This window comes from Micromys minutus (genome assembly GCF_963924665.1).
Source record: "Micromys minutus genome assembly, chromosome: 11".
Lineage (NCBI taxonomy): Eukaryota > Metazoa > Chordata > Mammalia > Rodentia > Muridae > Micromys > Micromys minutus.
The window spans coordinates 52,405,227-52,418,333 of NC_137980.1; the positions used below are offsets into that span (position 1 = coordinate 52,405,227).

Sequence of the window (13,107 nt, forward strand, 5' to 3'; positions counted from 1 at the left end):
TGGATACCCTCACTTACCAGTACCAAGAATGAGCTTAGCCAGTTATTTCGTCCTTTGGGTTACAGGGTCAGCAGCAGCTGTGTCTAGAAATAGGGCTCACCTGTAATAGAAAAGAGATCTGTCAAGGGTCTTACCCTCATATACTTTGAATCCTGGTTCAATACTGAATGTATGATTTTCAGACCATGCTGAGTGAAGAAAGTTTAAGCAGTCATGTAATAAGTCAAGTAACAAGGATTCAGAGTAGAATCAACTTCAAATCAAATGGCCAGGGAAAGCCTTTCAAAGGTGGCCATGAGATCAGCGGGGTGAGAAACCATGGACTTTTCTTTTTAAAAGAACAGCAGCAATGACCCATTATATAAATCTTACTTGTTTTTTGAGACAAGGACCTCATGTAGCTCAGGCTGGCCCTCAACTCACTAGGTAACCAAAGAATGGCCCTCAACTCTAGATCCTCCTGCTTCCACTTCCCAAACTGAGATTACAAACATGCACCACACCCCAACCCTCGTTTTTGTTTTGTTTTGTTTTTTGGCAAAACCAGAGCTGGTGCTGTGAGTCTACTGTTACAGAAAGAGTTAAAAAAGATACTAATTACTTTTCTGTAGCCACTTTTCTATGACAAATACTTAACAAGAAGCCACTTAAGGAGACTGGAGAGATGGCTCAGCACTTGCTGCTTTTGCAGAGGATCAGCATTTAGTTCCCATAAAGTAGCTCACAACCACCTGTAACTCCGGTTCCAGGTGATCCAATGGCCTCTTCTGACCTCCCCAGGCACAAGGCACACACCTGATCTACATACATGCAGACAAAGATACACATAAAATGAAAATATCTGTTTTTGAAAAGAGACCTGCCAGATGGTGGTACAGTGCACAACTTTAATCACAGCGAGTAGACCTCGGAGTTCAAGGCCAGCTTGAGCTTAATCTACAGAACTAGTTCCAAGACATCCAAGGCTGTTGTTACAGTGAAACCCTGTCTCAAACCTACCACCACCACAGTGACTCACAATAATCCAGTCCAAAGCCCTTTTCTGACCTGAGCAAGAACCTGGCACAAACACACACAGTGCACAGACATGTGTGCAGCAAAACATTCTCACACTTAATTAAATCTGGGAGTGGGAGGTGGATAAGTGGATGGATGGGTGGATGGGTGGATGGATGGATGGATGGATGGATGGATGGTTGGATGGATGGATGGATGGACAAGACAGAGGTTACAGAACTGGCAGAATGGTTCAGTGAATACAGGCATTTTACTAAAGCCTGGCCATGTGAGTTCAATCCACAGGACCAAAAAAACAGGACCCACCAACTGACTTACCAAGAGGGTTGTGTGACCAACACATACGCTCATACATACATAATTAAATTAATAAGTAAATATGAGTAGAGTCCACCATGGAGAGGGTGGAGGGCATAACAACACATTGGTCAGGAAGCAGAGAACAGACAGGAAATGGGGCTGGATTACAAAACCACAAGGTCTTCCCACAGTAACCTACTTTCCTCTAGGGAGGTCCCACCTCCAAAAGTATCCCCATCCTTCCAAATTGCACAACCAGCTAAGGAACAAAGTATTCACACACATGAACTTACAGGTGACATTTTACTTTCAAACCACATAAGGCTTTTACCATACTAGACCACAATCTTTTTTTTTCCCATTTACTTATTTATGTGGGTATGGAGGTATCCTACATGAGCATGCTATGGTACATGTGTGGAAGTCAGAGGACAATTTCAAGGGTCGGTTCTTCTTTTCTTTTCCCACTATGTGGGGACCAATTATTAAACTCAGGCTGTCACACTTGGCAGTTAAGTTCCTTTACCCAATGAACCATTTTACCCCCCCCCCCAAATTAAAGATTGATTTTTATTTGAGGGTTGAAGAGATGGCTCTGTGGTTAAAAGTATTTGCTGTTCTTCCAGAGGACCCATTTGGTTCCTAACACCCACATCAGACATCTCATAAACAGATGTCAAGTGTGGCTCCAAGGCTCTTCTGGCCCCTGTGGGAACCTGCCACTCACAGGGTATTCACTCACACAAACAGCCAGACACACATGAATAAAAATAAGAAAAATCTTAACACAGACATACAGAAATAAAAGTCATAAAGCATTGATTTATTTTTGTTTTTACTTATATGTTTCTGTGTGGGTTTATGTGAATAAATGTCATATGTTCGGGCACCATGGAGGCCAGAAAGTATCAAATCCCCTGGAGCAACAGAGGTAGTTGTGAGCTATTGGATGTGAATGCCAGGGGCCTTGTGGTAATCTGAAAGAGCAGCAAGTGTTCTCAGTCACTTAATCACTAAGCCACTTCTCCGGCCCCGAGACTACATGCTAAAGGTTGAGATTATTAACAAGTAGTCCCGTCCTGCAATGAAATATCTGGTGTGTAGACCCCTATCCTGATTTCTGGGAAGCACATTACTATGGCTCAATTAACTGCAAGTTAGACTGAAGAGAATTGCTCTTTCCCTTCGACTATGTTATTACTTTAGAATATTCCATCCTAAAATAGGAAACAGAGTCTACAAAAGTATAAGGAAACCAAGAAAATAAATCAGGAATACAAAAAGAACCTGAACAGTAAAGATGCTATAATCAAACAAAAAGGCTCAGTGAGGTAAAAAAGGAACACTTTAAGGGACAGAAGACTATAAATGACAGAAGCAATCATTTTCTGTATTGGTAAACAAATGCTTAAATAGTAAGTCTTTATAGAACCCTTAGTGGTTTACAGTAAATGACTTCCAAAGGCTACCTCAAAGGTGGTAATGAAGTGGTATCTTCCTTGGGGAAGTGAAAGGGGAAAAAAAAAAAAAAAAAAAAAAAAAAAGACTGTTTCCTTGGCCTCTGGAGTAGCAACCAAGATAGGAGAGAGCAGCCACAGAAGATGACAGCCTTCTAGCACCAAACTTCCTCCAGCAAAGCTGGCCAGCAGAGGGCCTCCTTCAACCTACTATTACTACAATCAGTACTTCTGGGCTTCCAAGAGAATGAAAGATTAGCACTCAGCAAACAGCCAGTGTCCATAGCCAGCTTACATATGGATTCACTAGTTCTGTCCCAGCTGTCTCTAACCTCCCACTTTCAAAGCTGCCTCAACCCTTCTATGAATCTTGCTTTTCTTAGCCTTGAACAAACTACTACAATCTTATAGTTCTTACAAGACTCCTCTTGACTAGAAAAATAAATCAGAATGTTGTGTTGCTTCAAGATCTCAATACATAAATACACAGCCAGGTCACAAAGTGCTTTTTGTGACTTGTCAGCAAAATCCCACTCTATTCCCTAAAGCAGGTGTCAGAATGACTGGCATATTATAGAAACCCTGATGGGTATCAGGTAATTTAATTGCAGGCAATAATAACTTAATATATACCACAAAAATTGAAATTCAATCCAGGCAGTCTCCAGTCAGCCTGGAGGAATATCCTAAGAATACAACAGATGTGCAAATTCTTGTCTTTGCATATTCTGGGAACTAAAAGCATTTCTCCTTTCTCGACCAAAGCTGTCTCCAGTTTCCCCCTCCTCCTCCCCTAAGAACCAACCCGCAGAAATTATCAAGGGAGGCACAAGTAATTACTGTTTTCTTTTCTCCATGCTAATGAGACAGTTGGATGGTTCCCCTTCCCCCTCTAGAGCTAGAAGGAGAATCTAAGACTTTATAATCAGAAATCAACACACCAAAGCACATGGCAGACAGTGCTCTGTATAATTTAAACTATATAGAAGATAGCTTTCCTATCCCTAATGAGAGCTGCACTGGAAAGGAAAGGCTGCACCACCTAACAGGAGAGGTCAGACCAGAGCTAGTAGGAGATCTGTCTAAAATCAGAGGAAAGTTCACAATAAGTCTCCCTGATTCCCAACCAGCATTCTTTTCACATTATCCAGACTTTTCCTGCAGTACACAATCAGTATGGGGTTCCCTTAATGCTGAAGCTGAGACTGTTGGTTTCAAGTTCTGTCCATTTTGAACCAGCAAGAACAACGATCCACTCTGGAAACAGTTTTGCTGAAACTCTAGGAACAGCTGGATGTGACTCCCAGGGTTGGTTCCACTCTAGTAATTGAGTTCTGCCTATTCCTAGACCTTTACTATTAAGAACAGCTACGGATGGCTACAATCTTCACAGGTAACGGTAGTGAATATCGAGCACATGAAGGTACTAGCATAAACTAATACTACACATTGAAAGGGGAGAGAAACTTTGAGAAAAGGGTTAAAAGGAAAAAGGATGTGCTTTGTCACTGACCCCTTGAAGAGAAATCCCAAGTCTCCCAAAGTGGTCATCTTACTGGAGCCTTTAAAAACCAAAGATATAAAATGAATTGGGTGATATCAAACTAAAGGCAGAAGAGAATCTGGAACCCACATCTTCCCCACCATTACTGTACCCTAAAACTGTGAGCCAAAATATACCCATCCTCCCTTAAGCCACTTTCTGTCAGCTAGTTGGAACAGCACAAAAAAGAAAGAAAAGGAAGGGAGGGAGGGAGGGAGGGAGGGAGGGAGGGAGGGAGGGAGGAAGGAAGGAAGGAAGGAAGGAAGGAAGGAAGGAAGGAAGGAAGGAAGGAAGGAAATTTTCGAGAGCTGGAGATGTCTCAGCAGTTAAGATATTTTCCAGAGGACCAGAGTTAGTTTCTAACACCCATGACGGGCAGCTCATAGTCACCTATTACCCCAACCCCAAGAGATCCAACAACCTCCTCTAGCCTCTGTAGGTACTCACATGCATATGTGCACATACGTACACATAAATAATAAAGAAATCATTTTTAAAAAACAGCACCCTAGGGCTGGAGAGACAGCTCAGTGGGTAAGAGAACTGACTGCTCTATCAGAGATCCTGAGTTCAAATCCCAGCAACCATATGGTGGCTCACAACCATCTGTAATGAGATCTGATGCCCTCTTCTGGTGTCTGAAGACAGCTACATTGTAGTTACATAATTTAAAAAAAAAATCTTAAAAAAAAGAAAAAAGAAAAAGCACCCCAAAATGGGACCACTGCTACATTAAACCTGACTGTGTGGTTTGCAGGAGTTTGGAAGAGATTTGCTATAAGCATATGGAAAAAGAACTAGAATGATATAAGCAGAGCTTAATGGGCCATTGTGATGAGCCATTCTAAAGGGAGTGCCAAAAAGTGGAAAGACAAACAAATGCAAACAGTAAAGACTGGAGGCCAAGCCAAATGGTTCAGTAGACAAAAGCATTTATTTGTCATACAAGCCTGATAACTCAAGTTCAATTTCCCAGAACCCACATTGCACAAAGCTGCCTCTCACCTCCAGACTTGAATGTGTCCCCTCCCAATCTTTATTCAATTAATAAATATATGTACTTTACTACTTTAAAATTTTTATTTTGGTTTATAGTTTCAGGGTAGATATGACTGCAGGAACACAAGGCAACTAGACACACTATATAATCAGGAGGCAGGGTTGAAATGGATACCTTTGTTTAACTTGCTTTTTCCTTATTTAGTCTGGATCCTCACCCTAAGAAATGATGCCACTCACATCCTTCCCTGCTGTTGTCCTTCTGGAAACACATTCATAAAACATCCAGAGAGATTCTAAATCCCAAACTGACAATGAAGACTGGCCATCACTATCAGAAAGTAGAAACCATTTAATGTCTACTAAGTATCTGTCATTCTGCCCATGTCCTAGAAAGACGAATATGGTGAATTCAAAGGTACTAATTAATTTGGTGGAAGAAATTCCATGACACTTTTAGGCTCAGGCATGGTTACTGCTTATTACTTTACTAGGAGAGAACGAAACAGGCAAAGCACAAAGATGGAAAAGGAGAAAAGAGGCTTGATTCTGGTCAAAGATGAGAAAAAGGTAGATTTGAACAAGTAGCTGCAAATTGTTGAAATTTTTAGTACTGCTAAAGAAAAACCTTATGCTTTGCACTGGAACAATAAAAAAGGACCCAGCCTATTGAGAACTCTAGGCAATCCTGCTCCAGCGTCACTTAGGAAAGTGTTTTCTGCCCATCAAGAACAGAAGCAGCAGTTGTAATCCAAGAGGACCATGTTACATCTCAAGCTGGAAGAACTCAGTGTCACCCACTGGTTCTGGTTTACAAATATGCAAAATGCAAATTCAAGTCTACTAAAGCACAAATCATAACCCCAACAATAAACGTAGAATCCCAATGTTTGGTGTCCTGCTAAGTTTTGCTTGTACTTTGGGCCTAATCACTGCTTGCTATTCTCGAAATCTATGCCTTTAGTATGGAAATAACTTGTTTCCTTTGTGCCCCTGTATACTGGAAATATATAACTTTGCTTTTTACAACTAAGAATGTGTCTCTCATGGCTCAGGTGTGACTTTGGACTTAGGTTTTTTTAAGTTATACAGAATATATTTTTCATTTTTAAATGAAAATAAAATCCTCACCTTGATCCTCCCCGACTTATGATACTGTTTTGGGGGGTGGAGAGTGAAACTGTCAGAAGGTGGAGACTAACTCAAAGAAGGTCACTGTAATGTGAGTCTTTAGATTTAGTCTGGTTAGTTACACTTAGTGCTCTGGTCATGCTTTTCCATGATGAGTGTGCCTTTAAAAGGCTTCCTACCTTAAGCTGCTCCTGTCAGGTGAGCTAGTTTTCTTTTGTGCTTTGATAAAACATTCTGACTAAAAGCAACACAGATGAGGGAAGGACTTATTTGGTTATACTTTCAGGTCACAACTCACTGAGGAATTCAGAGCCAGAACCACAGAGGAGCACTGTTTAATAGCTCATACTTAACTAGCATTTTTATTTAGGACCAGGACTACCTAATAGTGGTGCTGCTCATGATGGGCTGATTCCATCCTGCATCAACTAATAAGACAATCTACCACAAACATGCCTACACACCAATCTGATACGTGCAATTCTTCAACAGAGGCTTTTTTGTCAGATGCATGACTACAGACTGCATAGACAACTGATGCTAACAATACAAATGCCAGTGAGTGCTTGCTAGTTTCTGATTGGGAATAAATCCAGCCTTTGGTTTTTGTCAACTGAAGAGTAGAAAGTCTTTCAATCTGGCTAAAACAAATGTCAGAAGTAATGAAGAAAAAAGGTACAGGGCATTTTGAAATTACTACGAACCTTTCCCCTATACCTCCAGACACTTTCAGTCACAAACCCTTTGCCCAACTTCTTTTTGGACAGGGTCTCACTATGTATCCCTGACTGGCCTGGAACTCACTACATAGACTAGGCTGACCTTGAACTCAAAAAAGGTTCATCTTCCTCTGCTTCCCAAGTGCTGAATTAAATGCTGGACTAATAAACACCACAGCCCACCATTCCTAATCTAACTCCAACTATTTTCTAGGACATTTGTCTTCCAAACTTACAAAATTCCATAAGCAAGAATTAGACTGATGATGAGGTTTTCTGAATTGTATTCACATTCATCTAAGCCTTTAAGCAGTTAGGACTGGTCCGAGATTACAGCTAATAAAAGCACATCAGTATTTTCCTACATATCAAGTGTCTTTTTCTAACTATGATATTGATATTCCAACAAAGTTAGTTTTTATAAACTTAAGAGGCATATAGGACAAGTGTTATCTGTTAATTCATGTTGCTAACTTCTTTTAATATTGCCAATCCATTTCAGGCTAAGTTATAACATTTTCTTCTTAGAAATCTATGTAATTAACTAACTTGAATATCAGCCAACCTTTCCAAGATTTTTGTTTTGTTTGTTTGTTTCTTTGTTTGTTTTGGACAGTCTGTATGGCTCTGGCTGTCCTGAAACTCATTCAATAGACTAGGCTGGCCTCAAATCCAGAGATCCATCTGCCTCTGCCTCCTTCAGGTGCTACCAGTGCCTGCCTCAGCCAACCTTTTCTGTATAGTGATAAAGAGCTAGAATTTTAGGTTTTATGGAGTATGGCGGAAATCCCTGTAATATTCAGCATATCACTGTAATTCAAAAGCAATCACAAATGAACAAGTAAGTTCTTTGAGTATGTAGCTGCTTAACAGCCCATGATTATAGTTTACTGACACTTATTCTTATTAATCTACTGTTTCCAATTGCTTCGACTAGAGAATACGTTACATGCACTGCTGAGCCCTGCATCTTCTCAATGGATTCAATTCTTCTTGCCTACTACAGTTTAAGCTCTACTCTTCATATTCTTTCCCTGTACACTACTACCATCACAACTGACGTCATCACCTAATAGCTCCTAACTTTGTCCAAACTATTTTCTAATACCTAAAGTGCTATTCTCCATTCCTCTGCTATTTCCTATTCAAGAACAGATGAAAAGGTTGTGGTAAATTGTAGATTGATATTAAAGTGATACATGACTGAACAGTGGAGAGGTAGGAGGAGAAAAGGTAGGAAAACAGAAGAGGAACAGAGATTGGGGGGGGGGGGGATCAAGATGGAGCTGGAGAAAGCAGACCTGGATCTTGGTGGCTGTAATTGGCATTAGGAAGAACTTAATATTTTTAAGAGGTTCTATAGGTCTTTTATCTCTTATAGAGGGGCAGTTTGTATCTTTGTCTATCTTATATAATCTTGTAGTATAGAGGGTTTGTAGATTGAGAATGTAATATATAAACCTACATGAAAAGCTATTGGGCCTTAGAGTCATGTTTGTGCCGGGCAGTGAGGTAATAAAACACGCTGGGGCAGAAGCACCAAGGTAGGCGGAGTAAGCCACCTGGGAAGGGAATCTCATTGAGTGTAGCTCACAGACCGGAATGAGAGTCTGTGTGTTCGGCTCTATATTAGAGTCGCCCTTGGAGTGAGACCTCAGGGGGCCGGTAAAGAAATAAGCCATTCCACCTAATATTTACTTCAACAGTAAATCTTTGTGGATTATTAGTGAAAATTTAATTTTCTTACTTTTTTTTTTGACTGGCCTCTTCTCCAGATAAATCTGTCCAGCATATCATCCACATATTGAATGTTACAATCAACTTTTCACAAGCCTACCTGTCTTAAGTCACTAGGCACTCTTAAAATTAGAATCTGCATCTGAAGTATCTATGTACCTAATTTCAGTACCTCATCTATTACGGCACTCAAACTTTCTTTTTTTAAATATTCTTATTTATTTATGTATATGAGTACACTGTAGCTGTCTTCAGGCACACCAAAGGAATGCATCAGATCCCATTACAGTTGGTTGTGAGCCACCATGTGGTTGCTGGGATTTGGACTCAGGACCTCTGGAAGAGCAGTCAGTGCTCTTAACCTCTGAGCCGTCTCTCCATCCCCCACTCAAACTTTCTAACGAGTAAGGTTTACTCTGCCTGATTTTTCCTATACAAACAGTGGTTCTTTACCCATCACTGCCATTCTACGGTTCTCAGAACAGGGTCTTATTCAACTGTATCTCTAACTATTGGCATAGACCATAGCAGCCAGTGTGTCAGGACTTTAACAGGCATCTCTGATTCAAGCAGAATTCCTGACTCAGTATTGTTTCTTTAGTTGGCTTCATAGGCTTAGACTTCGTCCTCACCCTAAGATCTTTCCTAGGCTAGCCAGATTAATTAAGACTATGAACCCATCAATATTATACAATGTTAGAGAAATTGGAGATATGTGAAAAGACATTTTCTGACTTTCTTGTTTCCCCAACCTCCAATTATGAGTGGGTTTTGTTTGTTTGTTTGTTCTTTCTGAAACAAAACTTGATTAGTTTTTTAATCCCTGATGATCTTCTTGCCATCAGCCTCCAGGATATAGGGTTTACAGGCTCACCACCGCAAGTGACCAAACAGCATCCATAATACAAGCCATAAACTTACCCTACAGCAAAATCTAACTATAAGTCAACAGTCTTCTAACAAGTGCCATTTCCCCAGTCTTCAAAGCACAGTTTCACTCAAAAGCTTAAGTCCAATTCCAACTGTAAAAGAATCAGATATGCATGGTAACAATCATCCTGACCACCACCTCAGGACACACAAAAAGAGGTTATGTCCAGAGTAAGCCTGAAGCCCACTGCTACACCTACCCTAGCCTGGTAAATCTGTGTGACCAAAGACTAAGCTGCTGATAAGAAAAGCAAAAGAATTTTTCTAAGCCCAGAACAGAACAACATTTCATCTGGGTAAGTGAGCCTGCCACAGGCCTGAGGTTCTTACTGTATCTTCCATTTCAGGATTCAGCTGTCAAATTTTAATTAGGGTAATTAGAGTTAAAAATGTAATTTCATTTCAGAGGTATTTTGAACAGATTCCATTAATTTCTTTTTTAAAAAGCACAGTGAGGAGGGGCAGACTATATGGAATGAACGGAATTCTGCCAGAAAAAACAATCAATTTGCCCAGGCCTAAATTTTGAAATCACTGCCAAGAACTCAGCACCTCTGGCAAGCTTGGCCCAAAAGACTGCTGGTTGTTCAGCTTTCCTTCCTCCTTCCCTCTACAGAATTCTAGAAATTTCAATTGATACTTGTTAATAAAACTACTGGTTCCTTTACTTGTCATCCAACTGAAATGTGGCAAAGGAAAAGGACACAATCTAATTTGCTCTATGTTAAGAACTGCTTCATTGTACATTCCTTTACCCTGGGTTCTTGAACATATTTTTATGCTTTTGTCTGTGCTGATGCCTTTCCCTACTTTAACTCCTACTTTTCCTTCAAATCACAGGTAAAGCCTATGGTGCACACCTTTAATATCAGCATCCAGGAAGCAGAGGCAAGCAGATCTCAGCCTGGTCTACAATGAGTTCCAAAAAAGAAAAAGGAAAAAAAAAGTCATACCCATGTAATCCCTTGATTCAGAAGGATGGCAAGAGGATTAAGAGTTTGAATTGAGCCTGGACTACATAAGACAACCTCAAAAAAAAAAAAAAAAAAAAACACAATCTATATGGTTAGTATCCTTCCCTGAATGGTGCTAGATTATGAAGTTATCTAGGATTCCTTAGAACTACCAAAAGTCCTAATAAATAGGCAACATTCATTTGTTGCATGACCAACAATAGGAGGAATTGGGTCTGACGTAACACAGGCAGCTAAACACGTTAAGCCTTCAGGTTTTTAACATCTCAAATATCCAGGAGAATCTTTTTTCTCCCCCCTTCAATAGGCCATCACTCTGAAAACCCTACCATGATCCCAAAAGATGACTTCACTTCCACTGCTCATTCCTTAGAGACCTTAAAAAGGAGATAGGAAAGCAAAAACAAGCAGTTAGTTCTCCTAATAACTATCTCACTATTGGTTTAAAAAAAAAAAAAAAGTCCTCCAATAAAGGGCTGCAAGTAGAGGACCTGATCTTCAATATCATGAATATATGCATGTATATATAAAGATAAAAGGTGGGTCCAGGTACAGAACGATTCAGTGGCTAGAATTATAATTGTGTCTCAAATGTTACTGGATATCACCACAGAGAATATGCTATGTCACAATGAGCAGTCAAGACATTTTGCTTTGACTTCTCTTGAAAGAGCCCCGCAGAGGGGAGACCCTCAGTCAAGTCTCAGGATAACACGATCCCCCAAAGAACTCACGAGAGACCGTCCTTGCTGCAATTACACGAGGTTGTTTTTAATGAACCAGTGCACTGGGGTCGAGACTCATATCCCACGCAGGGGTAGAGGAGTCTGACCCGGAGTGGCTGAGAGAAGGGGTTTGTAAGGAAAACAAACCACACGGGGGGTGGGGGGGAGGACACACGTCATTGGAGAATACCAAAAATACCAGTGAAGAATAATAAGGGAAACACCTGGTTTCTCAAGATTGTTTATGATGTGTTATTTAACTTTTATGTTTTTATGGTCAGTCAGTTTCTGAAACAAGAGTCACCCTGACCTTAAGACCATAAATTCTTTTATGGTCAGCCAGTTCCTAGAATAGAAGGATAGTATTGCAGAACGGGCTAGCCTACATTTTTGGTTCTACTTTACCTGCTAAGGGTCTTCTACTTTACCTGTTAGGGGGTCAAGTTTTATCCTGGTCTTTCACTCTCATCTTCCACTTCCTTTTCTAACTACTCTAATAAATTGAAAGAAACAAACTTTCAAAAGAGCTTATCCTATTTAACATTTACTAAGTATTAAATGTGACTTTTCCACCTGAAGAAGTAGTCTGGTAACTAGGTTCTAGATTAAGTTTATGAAGTGAGGAAAACATAACCAAGGAGGATACAAGTTCACCAACCTTTTTTACAATGTATTCAGAGAGGCACTGCCTGCTGCTGGTCCCACAAAAGGACTACCTATGTTTTCAGAACTGTGGTGGTAAAGAGTATAACCAGATACATTTCCTGGTTATCAGAGTCTTCCCAGGTCTGGCTACAAGTCCATAGATCAATTTCTAATTGGGAACCACTGCAATACTTCTGACAGGTCAGGCTTTAGACAGTCTCTAGCCAAATGTCCTGAAATACCCTGCCCATAGGACACTCTTGTGAGGTAAAAGATTCCACTCTACTCTAGTGAGATAGAAAAAAAATCCAAACTAAACTCCTCATAAAGCAGTGAAACATGGTGGCACATGAGTTTAAAGCTGGCCTCATCTAGATAGGGCAGTCATTCTCAACAATCCTAATGCTGTGACTCTTTTACAGTTCCCATAATTGTAGTGACCTCCAACCACAAAATTTTTGTTTCATACTGTAATTTTGCTACTGTTATGAATTGTGATGTAAATATCTGAAATGCAGGATCTCTGATAGGCGACCCCTGAACCTCTATTTCGAAAAGATCTGTCATAAATGGGTCAAACAACCAACAATCCACCGACTAATCTGTCAGCAGTCATTTCTTTTCAAAAAGTTTTTAAAATTAAAATGTCTGCTAGATCCAGGCCAGTCATGACTACAAAATAAGACCCTATCTCAGGGGGAATTTTTTTTTCTAATTTAAGAAGTGATCTCTCCTAAACAACCAAGTCTCTTAGCTTCATTCTTTCTGTAATAGAACTCACTCAAAAGTTTTAAAAATTCTTAATTGGCTTTTTCAGCCTCAGCTCCCCTTTAAGAAAACAGCATGCTGACAGTACAGACACCCTTTGCAGAAGCCATGACTAGGTTAAACAAAAACCAAACAGAATTAAAACGCTGTGAATAACGCCTG

At 40.2% G+C, this 13,107-nt stretch overlaps 1 protein-coding gene across 3 annotated transcripts in view; it reads right to left on the reverse strand.

Moving 5' to 3' along the window:
* RALY (RALY heterogeneous nuclear ribonucleoprotein) overlaps window positions 1-13,107 on the reverse strand; it is a 74,565-nt gene that overhangs the window by 45,352 nt on the left and 16,106 nt on the right. For all 3 annotated transcript variants that reach the window (XM_080925805.1, XM_080925804.1, XM_080925806.1), the window contains exon 2: window positions 18-100. The gene's annotated coding sequence lies outside the window, so the exon portion shown is untranslated. The remainder of the gene's footprint in view (window positions 1-17; window positions 101-13,107) is intronic.